The sequence below is a fragment of the Macaca fascicularis genome, chromosome 15 (assembly GCF_037993035.2).
Source record: "Macaca fascicularis isolate 582-1 chromosome 15, T2T-MFA8v1.1".
Classification (NCBI taxonomy): Eukaryota; Metazoa; Chordata; class Mammalia; order Primates; family Cercopithecidae; genus Macaca; species Macaca fascicularis.
In genome coordinates this window covers 55,446,289-55,462,660 of record NC_088389.1, presented here as the reverse complement: position 1 = coordinate 55,462,660, position 16,372 = coordinate 55,446,289, and the positions used below count along the sequence as shown (strand labels likewise).

The 16,372-nt window shown below is 38.2% G+C and overlaps 1 long non-coding RNA gene across 1 annotated transcript in view; it reads left to right on the top strand.

Moving 5' to 3' along the window:
* Positions 1-16,151, top strand: part of LOC123569055 (uncharacterized) — a 100,070-nt gene extending 83,919 nt beyond the window's left edge. Inside the window, exon 4 of the long non-coding RNA XR_006692569.2 lies at positions 16,068-16,151. This is a non-coding gene — a long non-coding RNA (uncharacterized lncRNA). The remainder of the gene's footprint in view (positions 1-16,067) is intronic.
* The last annotated feature ends 221 nt before the right edge of the window (positions 16,152-16,372 follow it).

The window sequence follows — 16,372 nt, the reverse complement described above, 5'->3', positions numbered from 1 at the left end:
GTGACAAATATATAGAGCTCTGATTTTACAGCCTATGGAATGAGGTCAGTTGGTAGCATAAAATAAAAATTATCCAGTTATAATTTATGGATTTTTAAATTATTTATTTGTTTTTTCTTGAGGATGTTTGTACCTCTTTCCATCTATCTTCAGTGTTGTATAATTTTCTTGACAAGCAAAGCTCAGATAATTAAATGTATATATACATACAGGTATATAGAGTACTGGCTACAATGGAGAATGGGATGTGTATCTTTACCACAGCCAACCAGTGATTTTGTGCATGTTGTGCTTTTTTGATTCATGATTGCTGTAATTCTGATCTTAATAACACAGCTGTGTGTAAATGAAAAAAAAAATTATTATTAGCACTAGAAAGGTCATTAACATTTTATTTTAAAATTAATTTGAACTAATTTATTTATTTTTGAGACAGAGTCTCAGTCTGTCACCCAGGCTAGAGTACAGTGGCATGATCTCAGCTCACTGCAACCTCTGCTTCTTGGGTTCAAGCAATTCTCATGACTCAGCCTCCCGAGTAGCTGGGATTACAGGTGCACACCATCACAGTTGGGTAATTTTTGTATTTTTAGTGAAGACGGGGTTTCACCATGTTGGCCAGGCTGGTCTTGAACTCCTGACCTCAAGTCATTGGCCTGCCTTGGCCTCCCAAAGTTCTGGGATTACATGTATGAGCCACCACTCCCGGTCTTCATTAACATTTCACATTGGTCTGTTTATAATTGTACAACTTTTGGATCTATGACCAGTTTTCTAATTCACACATTCATGATCTGCTCTGTCTCTCTTCCTCTCTGCCTGTCTGTCTGGCCCTCTCTCTCTCTGAAAACTTTGAGGTATGTTAATCACAAATATCTGCTCATATTCTGTGCGTTTACTAAAGACAAATCTACCATGAAATGAGAGAAGATGTATTAGTCAAGTCACAGTTTTTAGCCATATTGAGGCATAACTGACATATAATTGATATAGAAATAGTTATAAATGAAACAGAAATAGCCCAGAAATAAACCCACACACATACAGTCAACTAAACTTCAACAAAAAACCAAGAATATACAATAAAGACAAGAAAATTATTCTGGCAAATTATGTCTGGAAAACTGGATATTCACATTCAAAGAAAATAAATTGGACCTGTATATTATACCATACACAAAATCAACTTAAATAATTATAGACTTAAGCTGAAGACCTGAAAACATAAAAACTATAGGAAAAAACATAGGGGAAAATCATCATGATATTGATCTCAGCGATTATTTCATAGTTACGACACTAAAAGCATAAGAAATAAAAGAAAAAGTAAAACGGTACTACGTCAAATTTAAAAGCTTCTCTACATCAAAGGACACAATCAACAGAGTGAAAAAGCAAACTATGGATTGGTAGAACATATTTACAAACTGTGTATCTGACAAGGAATACAAATGGTCAAAGGTTTATAAAAATGTATTCAACAGCATTAGTCATAAGGAAAATGCAGATCAAATGATATCACCTCACACTTGTTAGGAGGTTTTTAATTTTTTAAAAAGGTAATAAGTATGATTCATCTTATTTAGGTTGCAGAAAAAGTGAAACCTTTCTACACTGTTGGTAGGAATGTAAAATGGCACAGTAGCTATAAAAATCAGTATGGAATTCCCTCATAAAATTAAAACAGAATTATTATGTGATCTAACAATCCCATTTCTGGAGATATATATATATATATCCAAAACAATTTAAATCAGGATCTCAAAGAGGTATCTGGACTGCCATCTTCACTGTAGCATTACTTCCACTAACCCAAATATGGAAACAATCCAAATGCTCATGGCCCAATAAATGGATTAAAAATGTGCTACAGCCAGGAGCAGAGGCTCACACCTGTAATCCCAGCACTTTGGCAGGCCAAGGTGGGCAAATAACAAGGTCAGGAGTTCGAGGCCCGCCTAACCAACATGGTGAAACCCCATTTCTTTCAAAAATGCAAAAGATTAGCTGGGCATAGTGGTGGTTCCCTGTAACCCCAGCTACTCAGGAAGCTAAAGCAGGAGAATCGCTTGACCCTCTAAGGCAGAGGTTGCAATGAGCCGAGACCGTGCCACTGCACTCCAGTCCTGGCAGCAGAGTGCGACTCCATCAAAAACAAACAAACAAAAAAAGTGCTACGTTATAGAGTAGAATGTTATCCTGCCTTAGAAAAAAAGGAAATCGTGCCATTTGTGAATTAAGTCAGTAAAAAGAGAAAAAATACGGCATAATTACACTTATTTGAGCTATTAAACTAGTCAAATAAATGGAAACACAAAATAGGATGGCCATTGCCAGGGGAAGAGAAGAGAAATAAGTGGGGAGTTGTTGCTCAATGAGTATACAAAATGAATCAGTTCTCGAGACCTGTTGTACTACATAGTGCCTATAGGTAACAACGTGATACGGTGGACATTAAGGTTTTTAAGACTGTAGATCTTAAGTGTTCTTGACTCAAAAAATAATAATAATAATAAGTAACTTTCATAAACACAAAGCAGCAATTTTGTATGGTGTAAAGAGGAATGAGAATATTCAAAACAATTCTCATTAATTTGTATTATAATTATAAATGAGCTTCAAAATATGTGGAAATGAGGAAGAACTTTGTCTCATCCAGAGCTTCATAGACTGTGGAGAAATGTTAAAGTTTATGAGTTATTACTTTTATGTCTCTTCACTCAAAGAAAAATAGAAATGTCCCAGATAAACAAAAAATTAGTGAAGTCAGAAGTAACAGTAAGTTTGAATGCTGACAAGACATTGATAAAACAAAGTTGTTAGCCCTAAATTAACCCACAATATGACTGGTCCACAATGGAAAAGAATAAGATACAATGTGTCTTTGTCCATTTTGTGTTGCTATAACAGAATACCTGATCTCGGGTAATTTATAATGAAAAGAAATTTATTTAGCTCATGGTTTGACAGTCTGGGAAGTTCAAAAGTATGACCCTTACTTCTGGTGAATGTTTCTGTGCTGCACTGTAACGTGACAGATAGGGTCAGAGGAGAAGTGAACAAACGTAAAGAAAGAAGACCCAACAGGAGGAAGAATCTTGCTTTATAACAATGTACTTTTATGGGAATTAATCTGCTCCTGAGAAAACTAATCTTTTCTCTCCGGAGCAAGAACTCACTTACTGTAAGAACACAGCAAGCCCCTCACTCAGGATTGACCTACATGATTCAAATACCTTCCACTAGGCCTCACCTCCCAACACCACCACGTTGGGAATTAAACTTGAACATGAGCTTTGGTGTGGCAAACTCAAACCACAAGAGATGAGATAGGAAGAAAACTCTGCTAGAATGTTCATAAGTTTGATGAAATTACATCTACTACAGTATAACCCAAATGAGGTGAATGGAATTGTTTTTTGTTCCTGATCTCAGTTGATGAGTCAATAATTATGAAAAGAAAATACTTCTGACATGTAGGGTAGAGTTATAAGCATACGTATCATATGAGTCTCTAGACAGGTTAAATTTGTGAACCCTAATAGGATATGGCTCTAATTTTGCTAAGCAAAAAAAAAAAAAAAAAAAAAAAAAGATCTTTGTGAATTAACACCTTTTGTCACACCTATGCAAATAAAAAAAATTGATCAAGTAAACTATAAAATTGATTATTTTTGTACATAAAATTACAGAACAAACTTATGGGATTAAATCTATGTTTTAGGGACAAAAACTTGAAAAAACTAGAGAATGTGGGAACAAAACTAATACATTTTTCTGCCAACATTAGGAATAAGTGTGAATAGCATGTCCCTTGGTAGTAAGTGGATAGAGTGCACTTTATATTCTGAGATACACCAAAAATAACAGGTTTTTGTTTTTGGTTTTTGGTTGTTTGCTTTTTTAGCTCCCAAACTAAGTTGATCTCTGAGCCTTTCCTATTGAGAGGTGAAACTAGCTGGGCTTCTGGGTCGGGTGGGGACTTAGAGAACTTTTCTGTCCAGCTAAAGGATTGTAAATGCACCAATCAGCACTCTGTAAAACAGACCAATCAGCACTCTGTAAAATGGACCAATCAGTGCTCTGTAAAATGGATCAAACAGTGCTTTGTAAAATGGACCAATCAGCAGGACATGAGCGGGGCCAAATAAGGGAATAAAAGCTGGCCACCCAAGCCAGCAGCGGCAACCCACTCAGGTCCCCTTCCACGCTGTGGAAGCTTTGTTCTTTCACTCTTTGCAATAAATCTTGTTGCTGCTCACTCTTTGGGTCCACACTACCTTTATGAGCTGTAACACTCACCGTGGAGGTCAGCAGCTTCACTCCTGAAGCCAGTGAGACCACGAACCCACCAGGAGGAACAAATAACTCCAGATGAGCCAACTTTAAAAGCTGTAACCCTCACTGTGAAGGTCTGTGGCTTCACTCCTGAAGTCAGCAAGACTACGAACCCACCAGAAGGAAGGAACTCTGGACACACCTAAACATCTGAAGGAAGAAACCCCAGACACACTATCTTTAAGAACTGTAACACTAACCGCGAACGTCCACGGCTTCATTCTTGAAGTCAGTGAGACCAAGAACCCACTGGAAGGAACCAATTCTGGATACATTTTCACGACCCAGATGGGACTATCACCTATTACCAAGTGATGAGAAACACTAAGGCACCAACAGGCTCACCATTGAAATACATCCTAAGCCATTGGGACCAATTTGACCCACAAACCCTGAAAAAGAGGCAGCTCATTTTTTTCTGCACTAAGCCTGGTCCCAATATTCTCTCTCTCTGATGGGGAAAAATGGCCACCTGAGGGAAGTATAAATTACAATACTATCCTACAGCTTGACATTTTTCTGTAAGAGGGAAGGCAAATGGAGTGAAATACTTTATGTCCAAAGTTTCTTTTCAGTGAATGAGAAAACACAACTATGCAAAACTTGCAATTCACATCCCACTGGAGGACCTCTCAGCTTACCTCGATATCCTAGGCTCCCTAGGACTCCCCTTCCTATTAATGATAAGTCTCCTCTAATCTCCCCTGCCCAGAAGGAAACAAGCAAAGAAATCGCCAAAGGACCACAAAAACCCCCGGTCTATCGATTATGTCCCCTTCAAGCTGTAGGGGGGGAATTTGGCCCAACCTGGGTACATGTCCCCTTCTCCCTCTCTGATTTAAAGCAGATCAAGGCAGACCTGGGGAAGTTTTAAGATGATCCTGATAGGTACATAGATGTCCTACAGGGTCTAGGCCAAACTTCGATGTCACTTGGAGAGCTGTCATGCTATTTTTAGATCAAACCCTGGTCTTTAATGAAAAGAATGCGGCTTTAGCTGCAGCCTGAGAGTTTGGAGATACCTGGTATCTTAGTCAAGTAAATGAAAGAATGACAGCCGAAGAACGGGACAAATTCCCTACCAGGCAGCAAGCCGTGTCCAGTATGGATCTCCACTGGGTCCTTGACTCAGATCATGGGGACTGGAGTTGTAAACATCTGCTGACTTGTGTTCTAGAAGGACTAAGGAGAATTAGGAAATAGTCCATGAATTATTAAATGATGTCCACCATAACCCAGGGAAAGGAAGAAAGTCATTCTGGCTTCCTCGAGCCGCTATGGGAGGCCTTTAGAGAATATACTCCCCTGTCACCTGACTCACTTGAGGTTCAATTGATCCTAAGAGATAAGTTTATAACCCAATCAGCCGCGGATATCAGGAGAAAGCTCCAAAAGCGAGCGCTGGGCCCTGAATAAAATCTGGAGGCATTATTAAACCTGGCAACTTCGGTGCTCTATAATAGGGACCAAGAGGAACAGGCCCAAAAGGAATAGCGAGATCAGAGAAAGTCTGCAGCCTTAGTCATGGCCCTCAAACAAACAAACCTTGGTGGTTCAGAGAGGACAGAAAATGGAGCAGGCCAATCCCCTGGTAGGGCTTGTTATCAGTGTGGTTTACAAAGACACTTTAAAAAAGATTGTCCTGTGAGAAACAAGCTGCCCCCTCGCCCACGTCCACTATGCCAAGGCAATCAGTGGAAGGCATACTGCCCCAGAGGACAAAGGTTCTCTGGGCCAGAAGCCCCCTATCAGATGATCCGAAAACAGGACTGAGGATGTCTGGGGCAAGCGCCAGCTCATGTCATCAGTCTCACTGAGCTCCGGGTATGTATAACCATTGAAGGCCAGGAAATTGACTTCCTCCTGGACACTGGCACGGCCTTCTCAGTGTTAATCTCCTGTCCTTGACAGCTGTCCTCAAGTTCATTACCATCTGAGGAATCCTGGGACAGCCAGTAACCAGGTATTTCTCCTACCTCCTCAGCTGTAATTGGGAGACCTTGCTCTTTTCACATGCCTTTCTTGTATGCCTGAAAGTCCCACACCCTTATTAGGGATGGACATATTAGCCAAAGCTGGAGCTATTATCTACATGAATATGGGGAACAAGTTACCCATTCGTTGTCCCCTGCTTGAGGTGCGACTCAACCCTGAAGTCTGGGCACTGGAAGGAGCAAATTCAAGCTCCAGCCTTAAGCCTTCCCACAGGACAAAACTTTTCTATAAACATCAGAGAGAGAGCAGGAATAGCTCTTGTGGGTCCTTACTCAGACTCGTGGGAGAACCCCACAACCAGTGGCATACCTAAGTAAGGAAATTGATATAGTAACAAAAGGCTGGCCTCACTGTTTACAGGTAGTTGTGGTGGTGGCTGTCTTACTGTCAGAGGCTAGCAAAATAATACAAGGAAAGGATCTCACTGTCTGGAATACTCATGAAGTAACTAGTATACTAGGTGCCAAAGGAAGTTTATGGCTATCAGACAACTGCCTGCTTAGATACCAGGTGCTACTCTTTGAGGGGCCAGTGCTTCAAGTGCATATGTGTGTGGCCCTCAGCCCTACCACTTTTCTCCCAGAGGATGGGGAGCCGGTTGACCATGGCTGCCAACAGGTTGTAGTCCAGACTTACGCCGCCCCAGAGGATCTCTTAGAAGTCCCCTTAGCTAATCCTGACCTTAACCTATATACCAATGGAAGTTCATATGTGGAAAATGGGATACGAAGGGCAGGTTATTCCATAGTTAGTGATGTAACCATACTTGAAAGTAAGCCTCTTCCCTCAGGGACCAGCGCCCAGTTAGCAGAACTAGTGGCACTTACCCGAGCCTTAGAACTGGGAAAGGGAAAAAGAATAAATGTGTATACAGATGGCAAGTATGCTTATCTAATCCTACATGTCCATGCTGCAATATGGAAAGAATAGGAGTTCCTAACACCTCTGGGGGAACCCCCATTAAATACTACAAGGAAATCACCGAATTATTGCACTCAGTGCAAAAACCCAAGGAGGTGGCAGTTTTACACTGCTGAGGCCATCAAAAAGGGGAAGGAGAGGGAAGAACAACAGCATAAGTGGCTGGCAGAGGCAGGGAAAGACCAGCAGAGAAAAAGAGAGAGACAATGTCAAAGAAGGAAAGAGAGAAAGAGACAAAGTCAGAGAGAGAGAGAGAGGAAGAAACAGAGAGAGAAGGAAAGAGGAAAAGACAAAGGGTCAAAGAGAAAGAGATAGAAGTAGTAAAGAAAAAACAGTGTACCCTATTCCTTTAAAAGCCAGGGTAAATTTAAAACCTAAAATTAATAATTGCAGGTCTTCTCTGTAACCCTATAACACTCCAATACCACCTTGTTATCAGTGTAAACAAGGGCATAGCCCGAAAGCACTGAGGCCACTGACTCTGGAAGTCACACTGACAACCCACAGCCTTCCTATCAAAAATCTTGACCCAGCAGGTTTCCTAACAGGGGATCTAAATCTGAAGGTCCGACTAGACATAGGAGGAACTCCCTTCAGGACAGGATGATAGATGGTTCCTCCAGGGTAATTAAGGAAAAAGACACAATGGGTATTCAGTAAGTGATAAGGAAACTCTTACAGAAGTAGAGTTAGGAAAATTGCCTAATAACTGGTCTGCTCAAATGTGCGAGTTGTTTGCACTCAGCCAAATCTTAAAGTACTTACAGAAACAGGAAGGAGCCATCTATACCAATTCTAAGTTAATAAGGACTGAACAAGGTCTTATTTATAACAAAGAATAATTGAAATCCCAAACTTACAAGGTTTTCAACAAAAGTAAAGTTTGCTAAAAAAGTTAACAGTGTAACGTGTATTATCCTACTAGCACACACTCTCAACGGATTTCTCAGATAGTTTACAAGAAATAATAGAATCTATCCTTACTCTACAACCCCAAATAGACTCTTTGGCAGCAGTGACTCTCCAAAATTGCTGAGGTGTAGACCTCCTCACTGCTGAGATAGGAAAACTCTGCACCTTCTTAGGAGAAGAGTGTTGTTTTTACACTAACCAGTCAGGGGTAGTAAGAGATGCTTCCCAACATTTACAGAAAAAGGCTTCTGAAATCAGACAACACCTTTCAAACTCTTATACCAACCTCTGGAGTTGGGCAACATGGCTACTCCCCTTTCTAGGTCCCATGACAGTCATCTTGCTATTGCTCGCCTTCAGGCCCTGTACTTTTAACCACCTTATCAAATTTGTTTCCCCTAGAATTGAGGCCATCAAGCTGCAGACAATATTACAAATGGAACCCCAAATGAGCTCAACTAACAACTTCTACAGAGGACCCCTGGACCAACCCCCTGGCCCTTTCACTGGCCTAAAGAGTTCCCATCTGGAGGACACTACAACTGCAGGGCCGTTCTTCACGCCTATCCAGCAGGAAGTAGCTAGAGCAGTAATCACCCAATTCCCAACAATAGTTAGGGTATTCTGTTTAGAGCGGGGATTGAGAGGTGAAGCCAACTGAGCTTCTGGGTCCAGTGGGGATGTGGAGAACTTTTCCGTCTAGCTAAAGGATTGTAAACGCACCAATCAGCACTCTGTAAAACAGGCCAATCAACACTCTGTAAAATGGATCAATCAGTGCTCTGTAAAATGGATCAATCAGTGCTCTGCAAAATGGACCCATCATCAGGGCATGGGCAGGGCCAAATAAGGGAATAAAAGCTGGCCACCCAAGCCAGCAGCGGCAATCCACTCAGGTCCCTTTCCACGCTGTGGAAGCTTTGTTCTTTCACTCTTTGCAATAAATCTTGTTGCTGCTCACTCTTTGGGTCCACACTACCTTTATGAGCTGTAACACTCACCGTGGAGGTCAGCAGCTTCATTCCTGAAGCCAGCGAGACCACAAACCCACCAGGAGGAACAAACAATTCTGGACGCGAGAGCTGTAACACTCAATGTGAAGGTCTGAGGCTTCACGCCTGAAGTCAACAAGACCACGAACCCACCAGAAGGAAGAAACTCCAGACACATCTGAACATCTGAAGGAAGAAACTCCGGACACACCATCTTTAAGAACTGTAACACTCAACACGAGGGTCCGCAGCTTCATTCTTGAAGTCGGTGACACCAAGAACCCACCAGAAGGAACCAATTCCGGATGTACTATAAAGTTATTGACTCTCCAAGGAAATTATTTTATCACTGACTTTTAAAAATGCTGACATCTGAAGACATATCTTCTCCTTTGTAAATGTAATAATCAGATTTGGTTTATGAGTCAGGGTTTTACTCTGTTGCTCAGACTGTGGTACAGTGGGATGATCATAGCTTACTGCAACCTCAATTTCCTGAGTTCAAATGACCCTTCTGCCTTAACCTTCTGAGTAGCTGGGATTAAAGGAGTATATCATCACTCTCAACTCCCATAAGAATTTTTTCAAACTTGAATAGACTAACAGAAAGCTTTCTAATTTTGGTAATAAAGTGTTTTCAAAACCTTTAAATAGCTCTTGTGTTTTCTATTTAATTATTTAGTCCTTCTAAGTCTGACAATCTTGTATTTCTTGTAAACAAACTTCTAAATTCTTTTTCTCTTAGTTATTTCTTCACTCAAAGCTAATCAGAGATTTTCCCCTGAGGTTTTTCAAACAGGAGATGAAACTGAGAATGTGTGAGTCCAGAAATAACTGTAATTTCATGTTTCCAGCCTCATTGTTTTCACAGAATTTACACAATTGCATTCAGTCCCAGATTCCTAACTTCAATTCTATTGATCCTTTAATATAATCCTATCTTCTTTTAATTTAAATTAGTTCAAATTTGTTTTGTCTTTTACAACTTAGAGTACCCTTGCTAATCAACCAATATAGTATATTCACAAATCTATGAAATGTTATGATGGTCAAAAAGCAGTGGTGGAGAGAAGGTCTGAAGAAGCTAGCTGGATCTTGTGTCACTGGATGAAGTAACAAAACTAAACCAATTTTAGTAAGGATAAATGTTGTCACTCAAACCCCACATGTAATTATTACGGAAATAGAGGTTTCATAGTTAATGTGATCAACTTCTATTTCCCTTTGTGAATTCAGCATGGCAAATGTCAGTCTATCCTATTAAGAGACACCTACTGAAAAAAACACAGTTCTGGGTCAAGTGATTATGATTTTTAGAGATAATTCTATTTTTGAGACAATCCTGGGTAGAGAGAGACACGATTTTGCCCGATTGGGTTACTTTCCACCTGATGGGTGTTTTTTGTTTTTAAATGATGATTTATCTGCATACCTGGGCATTCAAGTCCAGTTTCCAATCTTCTCTTGACAACAGCTTCATATTATATTTAAGAATCTCAGACTGATGTCCCCAACATGTGTGCTAACTGCACATGTTTTGCAACTCTTACTCTATTGTGTGATTTGCATTAAGGTTTATTAATCTTCTCTACACTTTGATTTGGTCCTAAATTAGCCATTAAAAGTAGCTGACTGCCTTAACTTCTGTCACTATCGATTTGCCTGTCTTATTTTTACTAGATTGATATTCACTATGTTTAATTTGCCTAAGTTTTTTTCTTCTCATTAAATCAGTTCTCCGAGTTGTTCATAACAGTGAGGAATATGGGAAACAAAATTCCAATATGCTTCTTTTCTCTTCAGCTCATTTTAGTCAGATTTTACCTGGGTAGAACTTCCAGCTGTTATATACAGCTTTAAAAGGTAGGGATATTTATCTAACAGTTGAGGAGAATAGCGATTTGGGAAATTTATCAATGACTGACATGGGTAAAAGAGAGAATACATAATACTTTTAAATTCATTAAAATGTAGTCTTTATTTTTTTTTCATATTAGTGAAAATAAATTCATTTTAGAATAGAAATACCAGTACAGACCTCTTTTTATGGCCATTTACATCCTAATAGAATTTCCCCAACTTTCCAAATGTGTTTATACTTTAAAATTTTAATACTGAATATTTTTCTTTGCTGATATTTTATCTTTTAGAAATAAGACAAAAATCACTTAATTGTCTAACTATTTAGCTCTTAGATGCCTGTGTGGATCCAAGTTTTGCAATTCCCTTCCTCTCTAAAGAGAGAGAGGAAAATAGTAGGCACAGGTTAGCAGGGACGAAGAAAAGGTATTGCAATTGAGAAGTCTCTGATTGTGGGAAAAGATTATTAAATGAGTTTTGCCAACCTTGTAATTTAAACTAGAACTTGTAACTATAAGCTCTTTGATCCACATGCCTTGAAGGAATGGTATTATGCATATCATTATACATAAAAGGGTATCAGAATATTTGATGCTTCTTTGATATAGGAATTCAGTTATACTGCAATGAAGTTCCTACTGGAAAGCCAGAATAAATACTTAATACTTTTCCCTGAGATATTGTTTTTATTAAAAAGATATTTTAATAGTCATCTTAAATAGCGACATACTGTTTTTCCTGCTCTTTTTTTTTTCTGAGTATCATATAGATTCAGTAGTTTTCATTCATATTTCTATATGTGTCAGTTCATTAGAATTCTTATACTTAATCCTCATTTTTTCCAAATATTTTTTCTCAGTCAAGACTTCATTAATAAAGTTCCACTGTGTCTCCTTGACATGATCCTGTTAAGTTTTGAAAGTTTCATTTTTTTTTTTTTTTCTGAGAAAATGTTGCAGGGTCATCTAGATTTTTTTCTATTCTCAGACCTAGAATCAGCCACTTTCTCAAGGAATCCAGGTTCCTTGAGAACATCCTTTCAGTGATGATTGTGTTAAAGGGTGTCTTCTGTAGTTTGGAAGTCTTGCAATTTCCACCTTGTAAAACCACTATTTGCTGTGTAGTTTATAACTATCATATCAATATAAAATGTTCTCTCAAACTTTTAAATTTTTTTGCGGGTCTAATTCTAGCTTTAGTGATACAAATATCATCATCTTGTCTTCATTCTTATTTTCATTTGTCTGATATATCCTTGCCCATCATTTTATGCATATTATTTGAGTTTTTTTTGCTTTAGATATGTCTCATATTTAACATACAATTGAATTTGACTTTGTAATTCATTGAAAATTTGTTTTCCTATCTGTTAAGTCAATTTACATTTCTTGATATCACTTAAAAGTTGGTTTTAAATTCTGTCATATTATTTCTTACTTTTAAGGTATGGATTTGTAAATAAAAGTAAATCTAAAATAATGTATATAAATTAAAAACAAGTTATCTATGTCATATGTCATATCTTTTCTTTATTGTTAGCTTGTATTTCTAAATATAAGACCATTTATATTTTTGTTTTCATGGCTACATATTTTCATATTTTTATCCTAAAAATATGAAATTTTTCATATTTTTCATTTCATTTTTTCATAAAAATATGAAGTTTAATGTTTGCTATTATATGTATGTATTCTAATGTTTGTATATGATATTACTTATTTCCTTATATTTTATCCTAATATCATATACTATATGCTAACAATATGCTAACCTCCCATACACACACATATATTACCATTTTTTGCCATATCTCTTGGTTACCTATTATGATCAACAATAAAATTTTCTTATTACATCTTGCTCCTTTCTCTCTGCTTTTCTCCTCCTGATTCTGTTTAGCAATAGTTTAATGTTTCCTGTTTTATTGAATATGATTATTCTTTGTTAGTTTAAAATGTTAAATTTATTCTCAAGTACTATCTAAAGGAACTAATGAACTTATTTTTCATATTCTCCTCTCTATTCCCTTCTTTTTATCCCCTCTAATTCTCAACCACTTATCCATATGACTTTTGCACTTATTTAGTTTTAATTGTCTGACTACAGATTATTTTATCTTACTGTGTAATAATCATGTTTTATGATAATAGTCACAGGTATACTTTTTCCTTTTTAATCCTTATGATTTTCATTTATTTGGCCTAATTTAAAGAACACCAGTAGAGCTTTGAAAGAAAAAAGGCAGGGGAGGGGGTGGGAGACTTTTGGGTATTCACTAGTTCCTGATCTCATAGCGATACAGGAGATAGAAATAAATTATTTTGGCAGATGGTGAAAGTAAAAGAGTCCTTGGCAACACTTCCCTTCTAACTAAAAGCAGCCAAAGCACTTTTTTTTCCACCCTAACAAACAGCAGCCTGAAAATGGAAACACAAACATAGGGAAGCTGGAAGCTTGCATGGGGGAATGTGGCAGCTGCGCCAATAGAAAAGAGCTACCCGGGGGCCAGTCATGTCCAACAAGAAGGCTCCATCTTCCCTTTTGTGTTACCATGTGCACAGTAAAGGAATGGGCAACAGGGTACCAGTCAAGCAGAGAACCCATCTGCATAATAAAAGTGTAGGGTGGGGGAGGCCAGAAATTCACACCCTATGCAAATAGCATGCCTAGTCCTAACCAGTATTCTGCTCATCATGCAAAGAGCACACCTGATCTGACCAATCTTTCGTGCCCTGTATAAACCAGACACCGCCTCCTCAAGCTCATCCCTAAACCCCCCTGCCTTTCACCCCAAAACTGACAACCCGTTCAGAACCCCTCTCTCTGCAGGAGGGAGTTCTTTTCTTTCTTTTGCCTATTGAACTTCAACTCTTGACCTTACCCTTCTGTGTCCACGTCCTTTTTCTCCATGGTTGTGGGACATTGAACCTCAGGTATCACCCCAGACAACGAGGCCATTTCAGTAGGAAAAACTTTCAATCAATGACTATTAAACATCATCTCTTTTTAAATTTTAGTCATTGACATTTTTAATTCTAGAATTTTTATTTCACGCTCTTTTATATAACAGCTTTGAGCTATAATTCACAGACCACAAATTTATCCTTCTAAAGTGTACAATACAGTGTACTTATTTTCCAGGTTCATTTATGTTTTAGTAAGTATCCACAATTCTTTTTTATGGTTGAATAATATTTCACTGTTTGGATATATCACATTATATTTATTTAACAGTTAGTGGACATTTGGAACATTTTCACTTTTCAGCATTATGCATAATGCTGTTATAAACATTTGGGTGCAAGTTCTTCTTTGAATATATATTTTCAGTACTCTTGGATATATGACTCAGACTGTAATTGCTGAGTAGCATGCTTACTGTTTTTTTAACATTGTAAAGAACTGCAAAACTCTCTTCCAAAATGGCTGTAAGATGTTACTATCCCACTAGTAATGACACATAGTTTAATATTTCTTCTTCTTTTTTTTTTTGGAGACAGACTCACTCTGTTGCCTAGGCTGGACTGCAGTGGTGCTATCTCAGCTCACTGTAACCTCCACCTCTTGAGTTCAAGCAATTGTCCTGTCTCAGCCTCCCAAGTATCTGGGACTATGGGCATACACCATCAAACATGGCTAACTTTTTTTGTATTTTAGTAGAGACAGAGTTTCGCCATGTTTCCCAGGCTGGTCTTGAACCCCTGAGCTCAGGCAATCTGCCTGTCTCAGGCTCCCAAAGTGCTAGGATTACAGGCATGAGTCACTGTGCCAGACCTAATATTTCTATATCCTTTCCAAAACATGTTATTTTCTCTATAGTCATTGATTTTAGCTATCCAATTGGATATGAAATGATACCTCAATATGATTTTAGTTTGCATTTCCCTAGTGACTAATGATTTGTATTTTCCATGTGTTTATTGGACATCTGTTTGTCTACTTTAAACAATACTTCTATTTAAATGCTTTGCCCTTTTACAATTGGACTATCTGTCTTAAACTTTGAGTTGTAAGTGGTCTTTTACTTCCTGCATATAAGTTCTTTGTTGAAGATATTAATTGCAAATATTTTCTCCCATTTCTTAGATTGTCTATTTCTAAGAATAGATCTAAATCTAAAAATTAATAGATTTTGTTTCTTAAAGTTAGATTTAAAGAAAAATTTTTTAAAAGTACAGAATTCCCTTTCCCTGGTTTATAGTTTCTCGTATTGTTAATGTCTTGCATTGGTATGACTCATTTGTGGAAATCAATGATCCAAAAGTGATACATCATTATTAACCAAAGTCCATTGTTTACATTAGAGCTCACTCTGAGTTTTACAGTTCTATGGGTTTTGCCAAATGCATTACGTCATGTTGCATTACAATGTTCCTGGGATTTTCGTTTTACCCAGATGTGGTGAGGGCAGCAGATCAGTAGATGATTGCTATTAAAAAGACAGTTTATTACAGTTCCCAAGAGGAAGGTAAGCAAGGTATGGTCACAGGGGAGAACATCAAAGTCAGTTGCAGGCAGAGAGGGAAAGCTAGGCAAACTGCTTGAAAGTCTTATGATTTTTGTGGGAAGAAATGAGGGAGGCAGTGTAAATAGGATAATGAGGTTTAAGATTGGATAGTTTAAACAACTTCACCAGTATCTCAGGTATAAGGGATGCCTCTAGGTGTCTGATGTCTAGGGAAGGGATCTGATTTCAGGGAAGGGAACTAGTGTCACAAATGTAATAGATCAATAAAGCTAGTGGGTGGGGAATATGGGCTCTGAATTTGTTAGTTTGCATATGAAACACAGGCTCGCAGGAGAATTCCTTACTCTCTCTGGGAATCTGTTAACCTAACTGTCCTAGTCAGCAAGACCCCAGATGTCAAAATATCAGACTCAAAAACTAGAAAACATGGTTAATATACATGTATCTACCATGACAGTATTATACAGAATTGAATCCTTTCATTATCCTAAATATCCTCTGTGTTTCACCTACTTATCTCTTCTTCTCCCCTCAAGCTCTAGCAATCACTGACCTTGTAATTGTCAGTATTGTTTTGTCAGTGGCTTTTAAATGAGAACAACTCCACCTTTAATAGGAGCTGGGTGAAATGAGGCTGAGACCTACTGTACTGCATTCCCAGATGGGTAAGGCATTCTAAATCACAGGATGAGATAGGAGGTCAGCACAAGATATGGGTCATAAAGACCTTGCTGATAAATGAGTTTGTAGTAAAGAAGCCAGCCAAAACCAAGATGGCCATGAAAGTGACCATCACTGCTACATTCCCAAGTATGCAGCCTTTTCAGGTTGGCTTTTTCCACATAGCAGTATACATTTAAAGTACCTCATTGTATTTTCATGGCTT